Source organism: Salmo salar, chromosome 16, assembly GCF_965601325.2.
Source record: "Salmo salar chromosome 16, fSalSal1, whole genome shotgun sequence".
NCBI classification, from domain to species: domain Eukaryota; kingdom Metazoa; phylum Chordata; class Actinopteri; order Salmoniformes; family Salmonidae; genus Salmo; species Salmo salar.
The window spans coordinates 26,121,295-26,136,367 of record NC_138306.1 but is presented as its reverse complement, the minus strand read 5'-3'; the positions used below and the strand labels follow the sequence as shown (position 1 = coordinate 26,136,367).

The following is a 15,073-nucleotide window of genomic DNA, read 5'->3' as shown; positions in this document are numbered from 1 at the left end:
TACTCTCTCCAAAGTCAAGACAGAACTAAATCTATTGATAACACAGAGAGCAGAATTTGCCATCCATCGAGTTAAACTTAACCATTACTTCTATGGTAATCGACCCAGTCGTCTACTGGCTAACAACCTTCACACTAATGATCGATTAGCGGATATTGCAGCCATTGAATCTGAATCAGGTGAATTACTATCAGAACCCACATTAATAAACCAAAGATTCTCCGGTTTCTATAATTAATTGGAAATCCACGCCAAGACATTTGTTTTAAAAGATATAAGAACTCCTCTTCTCTCAACTAAGGAAGCCGGTTTGCTGGGAGCCCAAATCTCTCTCCATGAACTTATAGGGCATTGGATAACATTAATAAAGGCAAATCACCTGGTTGGGATGGTATTCCTCCTGAGGTCTGTTTAACATTTTGGAACCAATTATGTCAACTATTATTCAAAATGATTAACACAGCCGTTCACAAAGGTTCATTTGGAAGGGATGTAAATGCAGCACTAATTGAGCTTTTTGATACAAAAAAGTTACGAACGCCACACAGTGCTCTCACTAACGCCCTCTATCTTTAATAAACACATATATAAACAAAATTCAAACATTCTGTCGTCCCGTCTCGAAACGTACATACACAAATTGGTACATCCAGATCAAAGCACGTTTATTAAAAAATTATTATCCTCAGATAACCTCCGTTGTTGTCACGCCCTGACCAGTAAAGGGGTCATTTGTAATTGTAGTATGGGCAGGGCGTGGCAGGGGGTGTTTTTTTGTGTGTTTTGGGGTTTTTGGTTCTAGGGGATTTTGGTTCTAGTTTTCTATTTCTATGTTTCTTTTTCTATGTGTGGCCAGGTATGGCTTCCAATCAGAAGCAGATGTCTTTCGTTGTCTCTGATTCGAAGCCATACTTAGGCAGCCTGTTTTTCCTGTGTTTTTGTGGGTGATTGCTTTCTGTATAGCCTGTGTGCCTTATGGAACTGTTTCGTCATCTGTTTATTTTGTTTTGAGTGATCTTTCTAATAAAGTAAGAAGATGAGCACTATACCCGCTGCGCCTTGGTCTGTCCCTTACGACGCTTGTGACAGTTGTCTATTACATATCTTACAGTTTATGCATCAGAAACCAAAGCTCCTTGGGCAGTTCTATCTGCAGAAAAAGCTTTTGATAGACTAGAATGGTCATATCTTTGGTCAGTTTTGTAATATATTGGACTTGGCTCCAATTTCATTAATATGATTAAAATACTATATGCCAATCCCTCAGCCATAGTAATAACAGGCAATACCTGCTCTGCTCCATTCAGATTAACTAGAAGTAGATGGCAAGGTGATCCCATCTCACCTCTGCGGTTTTTATTGTCTATGGAGCCTTTGGCCCAGGCAGTTCAACAATCAAAAGAAATTACACCAATATGTTTCAATTCTATGGATCACGTCATCTCATTATACACCGACGATATCTTAGTTTATCTAGACAATGTATCTCAATCTCTCCCAAACGCTTAGAAGTTCATAGACAAATTCAGCTCCCTCTCAAGTTATAAAATAAATCTAACCAAAGCTGCCCTACTCCGCCTCAAGAACCTGACAGAGGACCCCATCTCTACTTATGGAATCCCAATCGTTTCTCATTTTAAATATTTAGGAATAGATATATGTCCTTCTTTAGAAGAACAGAACGCTCAAATCAATTAAATCAGACCTCAATAGATGGACTAACATCCCAGTCGCTCTAACTGACAGAATTTATATTGTGAAGACGGTTGAATTTCGTGGGGTCCGTGATGCGTCAATGCTTCCTATGTCTCCCCCTTCTGGCTATTGGGATAAAATCCAGTGTGATTTCAAAATATATATGGAAAGGCAAGAGATCCAGGATTACATTTACAGAAAGGGAAACACGCTGGAGGGCTATCCATTCCAAACTTTACATTTTATTTCCAAGCATTAGCATGTCGCTCAATTATAAATTGGTTTAGACATGACTCTTCTGCTCTCTGGCTGAGAATAGAGAGAAATATGGTGGCTCCCATTGCTCTGGAAGAATTGGTGTTCTCTGGTCATTGTTGGGGAAGGCGGGGGGATTGGGGGTAACATAAGGGGAGACTCGGGATAGATTGGTAGGAGGGGGACTGATAAGCAACCTTGGTTGCTGGGTGTGACGGGAAGGGGTGGAAGACATGCTTTCTTTGGGTTGGGGAGGTGGGTGGGGGGCAGATGAAGATGCGAGAGGAGAAGGCTAGGTGGGGTGGGACAGGGTGGGAAACATGGTTTCAGGGTGGGGAGGGAGGGAGGATGCGGGCTGGTGGATGTGGACTGAGGGGGTTGGGGGGAATGGGTTGGGGAGGGGGAGACTTTTTTGTTTATTTTCCTTGCACACAGAATATATCAAAACTGTTGATGCTGTTCTGTCTTTGTATGCATTTTTCTTCTTTTGAATGGCAGCCCACAGGTACAGGAAAGTATGAAATATGAAATGCTTATTTTATAACTGAATGTCTGAATACATCTGAATTCATATGACTTTGAATGTTATACCTGTACCTGCAACAAAGGATCAGCCGCAAAGTGGTAGGCCACACAAGCTCACAGAACTGGACCACCGAGAGCTTAAGCGTTTTGTGTGTAAAAATCATCTGTCCTCAGTTGCAACACTCACCACCAAGTTTCAAACTGCCTCTGGAAGAACTGTTCGTCGGAAGCTTGATAAAATGGGATTCCATGGCCAAGCAGCCGCACACAAGCCTAAGATCACCATGCGCAATGCCTGCGTCGGCTGGAGTGGTGTAAAGCTCGTCACCACTGGACTCTGGAGCAGTGGAAACGCGTTTTCTGGAGTGATGAATCACGCTTCACCATCTGGCAATCCGACGGACGAATCTGGGTTTGGCAGATGCCAGGAGAACACTATCTGCCCGAATGCAGAGTGCCAACAGTAAAGTTTGGTGGAGGAGGAATAATGGTCTGGGGCTGTTTTTCATGGTTCGGGCTAGGCCTTTTAGTTCCAGTGAAGGGAAATCTTAACGCTACAGCAAACAATGACATTCTAGACGATTCTGTGATTCCAACTTTGTGGCAACAGTTTGGGGAAGGCCCTTTACTGTTTCAGCATAATGCCCCTGTGCACAAAGCGAGGTCCATACAGAAATGTTTTTAGGAGATCAGTGTGAAACAACTTCACTGGCCTGCACAAAGCTCTGGCCTCAACCCCATCGAACACCTTAGGGATAAATTGGAACACCGACTGCGAGCCAGGCCTAACCACCCAGCGTCAGTGCCCAACCTCACTAATGCTCTTGTGGCTGAATGGAAGCAAGTCTCTGCAGCAATGTTCCAACATCTAGTGGAAAGCCTTCCCAGAACAGTGGAGGCTGTTATACCAGCAAAGGGAAAGGAAAGAGGGATACCTAGTCAGTTGTACAACTGAATGCCTTCAACTGAAATGTGTCTTCCACATTTAACCGAACCCCTCTGAATCAGAGAGGTGCGGGGGGCTGCCTTAATCGACATCCACGTCTTCGGCGGGGGGGGATCAACTCCATATTAATGCCCATGATTTTGGAATGAGATGTTCGACGAGCAGGTGTCCACATACTTTAGGTCATGTAGAGTATCTTACCATTCGCTAGCTGCCGCAAAGGCTAATGTGACTGGCCTATGTGTTCTAGTTACAGAGTCCGATCTGCAGCGGCATCTACATCAAGCTCAGCACCAGGAACTAGTGTAAGTCACCTTTGCTAAATCTTTCCATGACAAGTAAATAAATATACTGGAGCTAGGCATAAACATGATCTGTGTCTTGTCATAGTTAGTGTGTTTATAAGTAGGCTTCAACTAATACTATAGTTTTCTTTGTATTATGGAGGCTTAGTTGATTGTTTATGCAAAGCTTGACGTCTAAATTAGAGAAAAGTAGAGGTATTAGTTAGGAGGGGATGGTGTGGATGAATGACTGGTGAATGTTGGGGGTGGAGATTGTGTGTGAAGGTTAGTATGCATGATCTATTGAGATGAAGGGATGGGTGGATGTAGTACCTTGTTTGAGTATGTATTGATTGGGCCAAAGAACTAAAATGTTGGCTAATCATTGACTACTGTGTGTCCTACAGACAAATCCTGTAGCTGCGGATGATGACCTAAATACCAACTTTAGTAGTACAGATCCCGTAGACCCATTGGATGAAATCTTTCAGCCCAGTAACACGCTCAAGCTCATCTGACTCGGAAGAGGAAAACACTGCACGGGACCGGCAAGAGCCAAAGTGTAAAGTCTATAAGTCCAAGGTCATGGACCTCATGAAGTTCTGACAGCCAATCGTCTCTACAGACATTGGATATGTTGGGGCAACGATGAAAGTGAAGTGCAACTGTAATGGTGGACACACAGGAACATGGACCTCCAGTCCTGACATTCAGGAAATGGCAGAGGTTCCGCTTCTCATGGCTGCGTCTGTGCCGTTTTCAGGAGGCACTTACACTGAGTTGCAGGACTACTCAGACCATGAACCTGAAGTTGTTTGCCAACACTACCGTCTATCAGATTCAGAACACCTACCTGTTTACATTCATAAATGCACAATATGGTTAACGAAGGAATGCTATTTTGCAAAGACTGTTCCTGGATCAGGAGGAAAATAGTGTTGAAGCACAGCTGTCTGGGGATGCACGCAGCAACAGTCCAGGCTACAGGTCTCTATCTTTTTATTGCTATTTAACAGATAGTGCCTACTTAAGTAGGTTAGTATGTCTATTTTTTATGTGGTTTTTTTTACCCCTTTTTCTCCCCAATTTCGTGTTTTCCAATTGGTAGTTACAGTCTTGTCTCATCGCTGCAACTCTGTACGGACTCAGGAGAGGTGAAGGTTGAGAGCCGTGCGTCCCCCCAAAACACAACTCAACGAAGCCACACTGCTTCTTGACACAATGCCCACTTATCCCGGAAGCCAGCCGCACCAATGTGTTGGAGGAAACACCGTACACCGTACAACATCGCTAGTGCGCGTTGGGACAAGGACATCTCTGCCGGCCAAACCCTCCCCTAACCCGAACGAGTTAGTATGTGTTTTTATCATGTTTTCATTGATACAGGTATTGTCTTTATGCTTGTTATGGTGATGATAAGTGATTAAAAAAAATCCCAAGTTGGGATCAATAAAGTTCTCTACTCTGTTTCTATAGCACTAAATACACCACCTATTCCCTGATGACCGATGACACCAATGAAATTGTGCATACTGAACTGATACAGGTACAGTACTATTAATACAGTTTACAGTATCATGGTCAATGGTATGTTGTGTTATCACACCTGGTGGCCGGCTGTAATTCTATTTTACTTTTGCCGTTACAGGTCACAGAGGCACCCAGCTCTGTTGCGATGGAGGCAATTGGCTTCAAGTGGGCCCTGACAGAGCTGTTGGACAACATGGGTCTCCAAGTGGATGTGGTCACAACTGAACGATGAGGGAGCACTTCTCTGACATCCAACATGAGCTCGATGTGTGGCATACAGTGAAAGGTTAGCACTGCAGAACCAGGAGACACCTAGTAATTGTACTGGTGCATGTCCTGTTCTGAAGATATCTCAAATCAAATATATGTTGTCTGTCTTTGAAGGAGCACATCTGTGACGTACACAGCTGGACAGAGGGGAGGGGGAAGTCCACTGTCAACACCCTGACCTGTCTGATGATGACCATTGCAAGAAGAAGTGGCTTTCCATGGACTCAGTTATGTATGAATACCTTTTGTGTTGGACAAACGTTTGACAACGGATCACTCACAAATAGCCAGATTCAAAACATACAGGTTAATAGTCATCAATAACAGCATATTGTTTCAATACTTTCAATCAGAAAACCCAAAATAATTAGTCTACTCTGTTTTGTCTTTGTAAGCACACAGGCCACCCCAAAGCGGCAGGATTTTGGGCTCCTGGGCATGAAGGAGCAGACATCTTGCTATCCTGGATTATAATGAGAATGTGGGACGCAAACAAGCCAGGATAGCCAAAGATATATATGAAGCACTATTACCTCTTTAGAAAACAAAATCACCAATACACAAGCTTAGTGCTCCTCAAACTTTTCCCACCCTTAGAGTCTGTTCTTTGGCATGGAAGAGAGGGGCCTTTAGTATACTCTTCTAGCCTATTCACTCTATTGTTGGCCGTGCTTGTCTACTCAACAGCACAACTATAGGTGCTCATACACAACAGTACATGACTAGTCTTTTTACAAGTCATGCCCCCTTCAAACTTTTCACCCCTTTTTATAACAATCCATCTCAATGTTCCATCTTTGACTGAGTATAACAAAACACATACCAGTCTAATTTACAATTTTTTGTTAACAGATGAACATGGTTTCTTGTATAGTTACACATCCTCATGATTTGTCTCCATGTCTTACACATCCTTATGATCAGTCTTCATGTCTTTCCAGGACACCTGCAGTACAAACACATCTTCTGCAAGAGGTCAAAGCAGTGGGTGGGAGAGGCTTGCTCCCCAAACCCAACATCCTTTCAAACATCGCTACAGCACTAATGCCTGCTAACCAGCTGCCATTGCCCAACACAAGAAGAGTTTCACCAGCTTAAGAACATTCAGGACCCTGCCTGGGACATTCAGTTAACATGGTTCTAAGCAGACATATGGAATTGTTTTAAGATGGTCATCCAATGGATCATTCAGCTATTTGATTTAGAATTTTAAGACCCCTTTAGTTATAAAAAAAATATATATATATATAAACAAATAATTTGATAAAATATTGAATTTGGCCTTTACTACTATATCCCAGAGAAATGCAGTCAAAAGATAAATCATAAGAAAAGTTTTGAAGTGTTCGTCCTATATCTAGGAGATGCTGTATAAGACAGCTCAGGAAATATAATAGGTATTTTTTTTACACATACTTAACCCCTTTTTTGGGTAGGCACAAAACTACCTTCATACTTCCATAAATAGAAATATAACGGGATTTTATATTATGTTACATAGATTGACGCATCGGTGCATCAATCGACTCTAGGGTTTTTTAACTTGTCTCCTCCCCTTCATTTACACTGATTGAAGTGGATTTAAAAAGTAACATCAATAAAGGATCATAGCATTCACCTGGATTCACCTGGTCAATCTATGTCATGGAAAGAGCAGGTGTTCTTAATGTTTTGTATACTCAGTGTATGTATATAATGGATTTTTTTAAAGTATATCATCTTTTTTACAAGTTTACTGACAAGTGACTAAATGATTCCAGCTGCATCAAAAACCAATAAAGTGTTGACTTCAACTTCTGGATCAATTCATTGTGATATTCATGAAATGTAATGTATTTGGAAGTAACGAGCTCCAATCTTATTGCTAAAACAAATGATGCAGGAAGTTGGTGTATCATTTCTACGTTAATTTGTTGGCAAGTAAACATGTGTCAATAAAACAGTAATCAATATAACAAATAAGTAGACATGGCTTGTATTCAAGACAAAGAATGCAGGAACAGTTTTGGCAATGTATGACATATAGTGAGCTCCAAAAGTATTGGGACAGTGACACATTTTTTGTTGTTTTGGCTCTGTACAAACCTCCTTTGTTATTGTAATGGTGAGAGGTTAGCATGTCTTAGGGGTATGATATTTGTGCGTCTGACTTTCTCACTCATCATTATTATTCACGATCATTCAGGATTATCCGTAATCATGGTAGCATTCACTTTCATGTAGAAGTGTCTAGAAAGATATTATTTTCTTATTTACAATAAGTGACTTCGATGAATAAAAATAAGGAAGCCGCACACTGCTCCTGATAGTATCACTGCTCTTTAATAAGCTTTATGTATCGGCCTCACCGCCTTCGTCAGAGCTTTTGTGAGTTTTTAAAATTAGCACCCTTATGTAGACATGGCCCCACCCACATCCATTCCATGCACCGAATGGGGTTGGAGTCAAGGAAAACAAATACGTGATACCAAACAATATGCATTTCATAAATATTCAAATAAAGTATGTACATAAAATGTGCTAAACACATCTGTAAAACCACAATGAGGACATCGACTTACCAAACAAGTTTTCATAAATCATTGGGTACAGCGCAAGAAAAACATCAGAGTAATCTGAAATAGGGGCATAATTCATGTTAAAATTTACAACATAACATTTAGGCATTTCATCATTAAGTCCTTTAGGAAATAATGTCTGGAGGGTGAAAATCCCAAAACATTCTCTTTTGCTTAGAGTATTATTAATATCACCTCCCCTGTCTGATATCTTAATTTTCTCTATGCCACAAAATCTAAATGTAGAAAATCAGCCTCTTCCAAATGGTAGCTATAAATGCAGAGGTTGTGCACAGTGCAACAATATGATGAAGTGTGAATATTTCTGCCACCCACATACAGGAAAACGGTTCCAAATAAATTACATTATTACGTGCTCCACCACCCATGTTATCTACATTATTAAATGCCCATGTGGGCTGTGCTATGTAGGTAAAACCGTTCTCTCAAACAGAGAATCAGTGAACATAACAGTTCAGTTAGGAGAAACGACAGGGATTATCCAGTCGCAGTACATTTTAATGACCTAAAACATGACATTTCTACCTTTAGATTTTGTGGCATAGAGAAAGTTAAGATATCAGACAGGGGAGTTGATATTAATAATACTCTGAGCAAAAGAGAATGTTTGGGGATTTTCACCCTCCAGACATTATTTCCTAAAGGTCTTAATGATGAAATGCCTAAATGTTATGTTGTAAATGTTATGTTTACTCTGATGTTTTTCTTGCGCTGTACCCAATGATTTATGAAAACTTGTTTGGTAAGTCGATGTCCTCATTGTGGTTTTATAGATGTGTTTAGTACGTTTCTGTACCCACTTTATTCTAATATTTATGAAATGCATATTATTGCATATTTGGTACCACGTATTTGTTTTTCCTTGACTCCAACCCCATTCGATGCATGGAACGGATGTGGGTGGGGCTAGGTCTACATAATGATGCTAATTTTAAAAACTCACAAAAGCTCTGACGAAGACCGTGAGGCCGATACGTAAAGCTTATTAAAGAGCAGTGATACTATCAGGAGCAGTGTGTGGCTTTCTTATTTTTTCTCATCTTATTCAACAGTTACCATGCACCTGCAAAAAAGATAGCTCAGATGTGCGAGTGCCTTTTGAATAAAAATGACTCCAAAATGACACAATACATTATTTACCATTCATTTCTATTGGGCACAAAATATTCTGAAACACAACCAAAACAAACAGCAAATGCATCCAACAAATTTGCTTGATATAGTCATTGTGTGCTATGAATATGGGACCGAATATTTAAGGTTTTACTACTTTAATACACATAAGTGCATTTCTCCCAATACTTTTTGTCTGATAAAATGGGGGGGGGGACTATGTACAAAAGTAGTGTAATTTGTAAACGGTTCAGCCGATATGGTTTAAAGCTGACAGTCTGCACTTTAACCTCATTGTCATTGTATAATTTTAAATTCAAAGCGCTGCAGTTCAGAGCCAAACTGACAACAAAAAATGTTCACTGTCCCAATACTTTTGGAGCTCACGGTATATACAGTTAAACAAAAATATTCTACTAACGCCTAGAATAAATACTACAGTTCACAAAAGGAATACGTGCATATGGTGTGTTTAGGGGTGTGCAGTGAGGTTTTCCGAGTCACTTTGATACAAGGGGAGATTGTTGTTATGGAACCTTTTCAATCTCGTCATGAGAGTCATTAATTTATTTGTGTCCAACATACTGTCCATCATGTGAGGGATAAATTGCTCAAATGGCCCCAACAACATACACAGGCAAGGGGATTAGGTGTGCTTCCCACATAGAGAAAACTCCAAAAATAATATGTAGGCCACCAAGCAGGGTTGTCTGTAAGAGAATAACAAAAAAAGCTATTAGACTTTCATGGGAAATCGTCGTGTACTGTCTGTATTCCTACTGTAGCAGCACGATGCAAAATATGACCTCTCACAGACACACGTTAACTAGCTAGCTACAACACACAGGTGAAGTTACTCAAAGACTAATTTCAGTCACAAAGCCAAAGTCATTACTTTACTCTCCATCATCATAAAAACATTTCTCCAGTTGTTCTCCTATTGAGTTTCACTGTGGCTAGCTTGCTAACGTTAGCTAACTAACTATAACATTAGGCTACAGTAGATTTTGGGTATAGCAAGCAAAGCTAGCTAACTCAACTTTGCTAGCTTGGCTTCTAGTGATACTAGCAAACCCAGTTATGGCCTAATTGATCACAAAATTATACTGTACAGAACAACACAACCTCATGTAAAAAGAGAGCTTATATTGCTAGCTAGCTACTGACAGCAAAACAACTTACACATTTGCCCTCCTGGTCCAGCTGGTCTAGGCTGCCGCCTCCAGTTGATCTTGAAGGTTCTGAACATATACATTTTTACATTTACGTCATTTAGCAGACGCTCTTATCCAGAGCGACTTACAAATTGGTGCATTCACCTTATGATAACCAGTGGAACAACCACTTTACAATTGTACATCTCTATCTTTTTTGGGGGGGGGGGGGTTAGAAGGATTACTATATCCTATCCCAGGTATTCCTTAAAGAGGTGGGGTTTCAGGTGTCTACGGAAGGTGGTGATTGACTCCGCTGTCCTGGCGTCGTGAGGGAGCTTGTTCCACCATTGGGGTGCCAGAGCAGCGAACAGTTTTGACTGGGCTGAGCGGGAACTGTGCTTCCGCAGAGGTAGGGGGCCAGCAGACCAGAGGTGGATGAACGCAGGGGTGCTGAAGAACGTCTCCAGCACCCCTCGATGGTCTGCCATACATACACAATCCATGGTGTCTGCAATGGCCCTCTCCAGTAAGAACTGTCCACGATCGAATTCGTTGCAGCCCAGGCATTTCTCGTCTGTCGGCATGGCTGGACAACACCCGCATAGGCACCACCAGTTGGAGTCTGACCATGGCTCCTCAGGATCAGGAGCAGCGGTGGTGGCTGCAGCGGTCACTGCTTGCTGGTCTTACAATTATTGTGCTCGCTGTATCAACTCCTCTTCAGTGTATTCTGGCTCAAATGAATAGGGCTGTATGTCCCTATGTAAAATAACATAAAAACATGTTTTGACGCCCAGCTCTAGTTGGAAAGAAGAATCATCAGAAGCAGCAATTGTAATTATTTTGCAATCTCAGACAGTGCACGGTAACATAGCTTCCGTGAACATGTAGAAAGAAACTAGTACCGCCCCTGTTTTGTAAAGCCCATCATTCGAGGGTGGGAACACAATTGAACAAGGAAGTAGGTCACCCGTCGGGCTGTAGTCTTTATAAAGCCAGAGAATATGAGTCAACCTAAATATCATGTAACGTCGTGGCAGCTAGGAACTTCGTTGAGACAAGTCCAATTTAGGACACAACCATATCTACTCACTGCTAGCGTGATCGTGCAATTGGCGAAAGACAAAGGCCACAATCATTGCTACAAAACATGAATCCATTCATTTTTAGATCAGAAAGTACACTCAATCAACCAATGGCATCACACACCTACTCATTCCAGGGTTTTTCTTTATTTTTACTATTTTCTACATTGTAGAATAATAGTGAAGACGTCAAAACTATGACATAACACATATGGAATCATATAGTAACCAAAAAAGTGTTTTAGATTTGAGATTCTTCAAAGTAGCCACCCTTTGCCTTGATGACATATTTGCACACTCTTGGCATTCTCTCAACAAGCTTCATGAGGTAGTCACCTGGAATGCATTTCAATTAACAGGTGTGCCTTGTTAAAAGTACATTTGTGGAATTTCTTTCCTTCATAATGCGTTTGAGCCAATCAGTTGTGTTATGACAAGGTAGGGTTGGTATACAGAAGATAGCCCTATTTGGTAACAGTGAATATTATCTCAAGAACACTTCAAATAAGCAAAGAGAAACGACAGTCCATCATTACGATAAGACATGAAGGTCAGTCAATCCGGGGGGTGCTGGAGACTGTGACCAGGGCTGCTGTATTATTGTCACTGGGACCACCAGAGCTGTGTGACCAGAGTTCTGGGCACCATGACAGTGTCCCTCTGGCAGTGCTGTAATCAGACACTGCTGACCACTGTGATGCCTACTCCCTCCAGTCATCAGACACTAATCTGCTCCCTCCTGTCTCCAATGGTGTAAATTACTTAAGTAGTACTTTAAAGTATTTTTACTTAAGTCACTTTTTGGATGATCTGTACTTTGCTTAACTATTTATATTTTTTGACAACTTTTACTTCACTACATTCCTAAAGAAAAGTATGTACTCTTTACTCAATACATTTTCACTGACACCCAAAAGTACCCATTACATTTTGAATGGTTAGCAGGAAAGAAAATGGTCCAATTCACACACTTATCAAGAGAACATCCCTGGTCATCCCAACTGCCTCTGATCTGGCAGACTCACTAAACACAAATACTTTGTTTTTAAATGATGTCTGAGTGTTGGATTGTGACCCTGGCTATCCGTAAATAAAAAACAAATACAATTGTGCCATCTGGTTTGCTTAATATAAGGAATTTAAAATTATACGTACTTTCACTTCTGATAGTTACATTTATTTTAGCGACTACATTTACTTTTTATACTTAAGTATATTTAAAACCAAATACTTTTAGACTTTTACTGAAGTAATATTTTACTGGGTGACTTTCACTTTTACCTGTGACATTTTCTATTAAGGTATCTTTACTTTTACTCAAGTATGAAAATTGAGTTCTTTTTCCACCACTGCCTGTCCCCATGTTTTGGGTGTTGCAGTAGGTATTTACACTGTAATGACATTAACAGTCTCTCCCATACCAGTCAATAAGACACATACATCAATGAGATAGGGCTCAGCCTAATGGTGACATACACTCGGGTATGTATTGTAGTCACGCACACACACACACACACACACACACACACACACACACACACACACACACAGATAAGCACCTATATGAGCTAGTGGATCAGGGAACACCCTACTTTTCAAACATGTAAATGTACCATCCATGGAGAGATGAGAAAGAGAGCCAGGAGGTAGTGACAACCTCTGACAGATATTCACACAATCAGCAAATACACAAAATATATTTGTGTGTGTGTATGTTTTGAACCTCCTGTCTCTTGTCCTGCTACCCAGACTACCAGGGGACTCTTGTGTAGAGGGGGAGGAGAGGTGAGTAAAGGGGAGGATGGGGGAGAGGTGAGAGTGAGTAAGAGATGAGTCAACTGCCCTCAGCTATAAGAGAAGACCTGATGGAGCCTGGGAGTGACATACACAGACCCTCAGAGGTAAGATACTCTCTCCACTGCACTTTCTCTATCACTCTCTCTACCGCTATCATTTGCTTTATCACTATTACTCTCTCTCTCTCTCTGTGTTAGTATGTGCTTCTGAAATAATATGTACAGATTTGAACAGGTGATGTAGTGAAACTGTATCTTGTCCGTAATGCATGGTTTGGTTTAATTGTCTTTCATGAAGTGAGGTGGCATTTTTTTTAAATAAACATTTTACACTTAACTTTGAACTTTAGAAAGAACGTTTGAAAGGAAGCATGTGGAATATACAGCCAACCAAGTAGATCAGGTAGACTTGGTAGACTGGGTTCTGTCTGTTTTCAGTAGTATGGGTGTAGTACGGTGAATCTTATCTGTAGCATATTTATCAGAGGGCAGGCTGTTCTCTCTTGGTAGGGATTTCACCCCCAACCCTCTGCCAAATATTGATTGGTCTAAAACAAATATTTATTCTCAACCAAAACATGCCATTGAAGTTTAGACTTTAAAAATAAGCAAATGTATATGAACATTATGGAAGTGCATAAGTGTATGTGTTCTGTAACAGACAGTAAAAGAACAACATGAACTTATAGGATGTATCTCTGCCCTCCTACAGGAATACCTGTGCTATTCTTTATACATACACAGATTAAGCACCAGGTTCAAGACACACACATTGACACACGTACACCTGTTCATACAGACTACAGATATGGATTGTTCCATGGCCCTCCTGGTGTCCTCTCTACTGGCACTTTTCAGCATGGGGGCAGGAGCTTCACTGTCATTAGACATAGTGAGAACCAAGGTCAAATTCCTTGCTCAGACCATGGTGTACAGGACACAGATGGAAATCAAAAAGGTAATCAATCCATCTATCAATTAGTCAGTCAATCAATCATTAGTGTACTGACTAATGCAGTCTTTGGCTTGTTGATAAATGTGATTTGTAAAACACTACATGAATCTTATTTTAATCACCTTTCTCTCTCTCTCCCTCCCTCCCTCCAGCTCCCTTCCTCTTCTAACCTGGTAATCGACGGCCTGGAATTGTTTTTCCCAGCAGCTGCAGGAGACCAGCCTATAGAAGGCCTGCCTTCCATAGTAGAGACCATGGGGTTCTACCAGGACCTACTGATCTTCCTAGACATGGCGGACCTCAAACAGCTGGTGGAAGACGCCTCCACTATGCGGGGTCAGCTGGAGAACTGGATGATGTCGCGCTGCCCAGGTCGCCAGCAGAAACAGATAGGAGAGGGTGGGTTGGAGGAGGCTCTGAAGGACAGTGTCAGGAAGTTTGGTCTGAGTGTGAGTCCAGTGGCACTAAACAGACTCAAGGGCTACCTCGATCGGCTACTGCTGAACCTGGATCAGCTCAGGTACTGCTGATCAACTGTTACTGACATAGATCATCACTGAGTGACTGAACTCAGATCAGTTTGTGCCATTCTGAACAACTGTTACTGACTATGACTGTCACTGAGTAACTGAACTTTGATCAACTCGTGATCTGCTGAAAACTAGAATGAGTTGAAGCAAGACTGGACAGTCATAAGTCTAAAGATTATTCTGGGTGTACTTCAGATCACAGTCACTATCAGTCACTAAGTTATTAAGACATTTTATATTGTATTTTATTCAGACAAGGATTCTAGCTTGAGGTATTTATTTCTACGAGAAAGAGGAAAAGCAACAGCTCTATTTTTTTAGCATTATTTGTACCTCTGTCAGTCAGTGATACA

At 41.1% G+C, this 15,073-nt stretch overlaps 2 long non-coding RNA genes across 4 annotated transcripts; one reads left to right on the top strand and one right to left on the bottom strand.

The window, feature by feature from the left end:
• Positions 1-4,016: 4,016 nt before the first annotated feature.
• Positions 4,017-7,298, top strand: LOC106573445 (uncharacterized). 3 transcript variants are annotated; one of them, XR_006759713.2, is made up of 5 exons: positions 4,017-4,692; positions 5,182-5,251; positions 5,354-5,521; positions 5,620-5,737; positions 5,901-7,298. It is a non-coding gene; the product is annotated as an uncharacterized LOC106573445 (long non-coding RNA). The 3 variants fall into 3 exon arrangements; XR_014380866.1 differs by having other exon boundaries at positions 4,022-4,692; positions 5,620-7,298; XR_001321347.3 differs by lacking the exon at positions 4,017-4,692 and adding an exon at positions 4,701-5,054 and having other exon boundaries at positions 5,620-7,298.
• A 93-nt stretch (positions 7,299-7,391) lies between these two features.
• Positions 7,392-11,269, bottom strand: LOC123727804 (uncharacterized). Its single transcript, XR_006759712.2, has 2 exons — positions 10,380-11,269; positions 7,392-9,907 (listed from the first exon to the last, which is right to left on the bottom strand). It is a non-coding gene; the product is annotated as an uncharacterized LOC123727804 (long non-coding RNA).
• Positions 11,270-15,073: the final 3,804 nt, after the last annotated feature.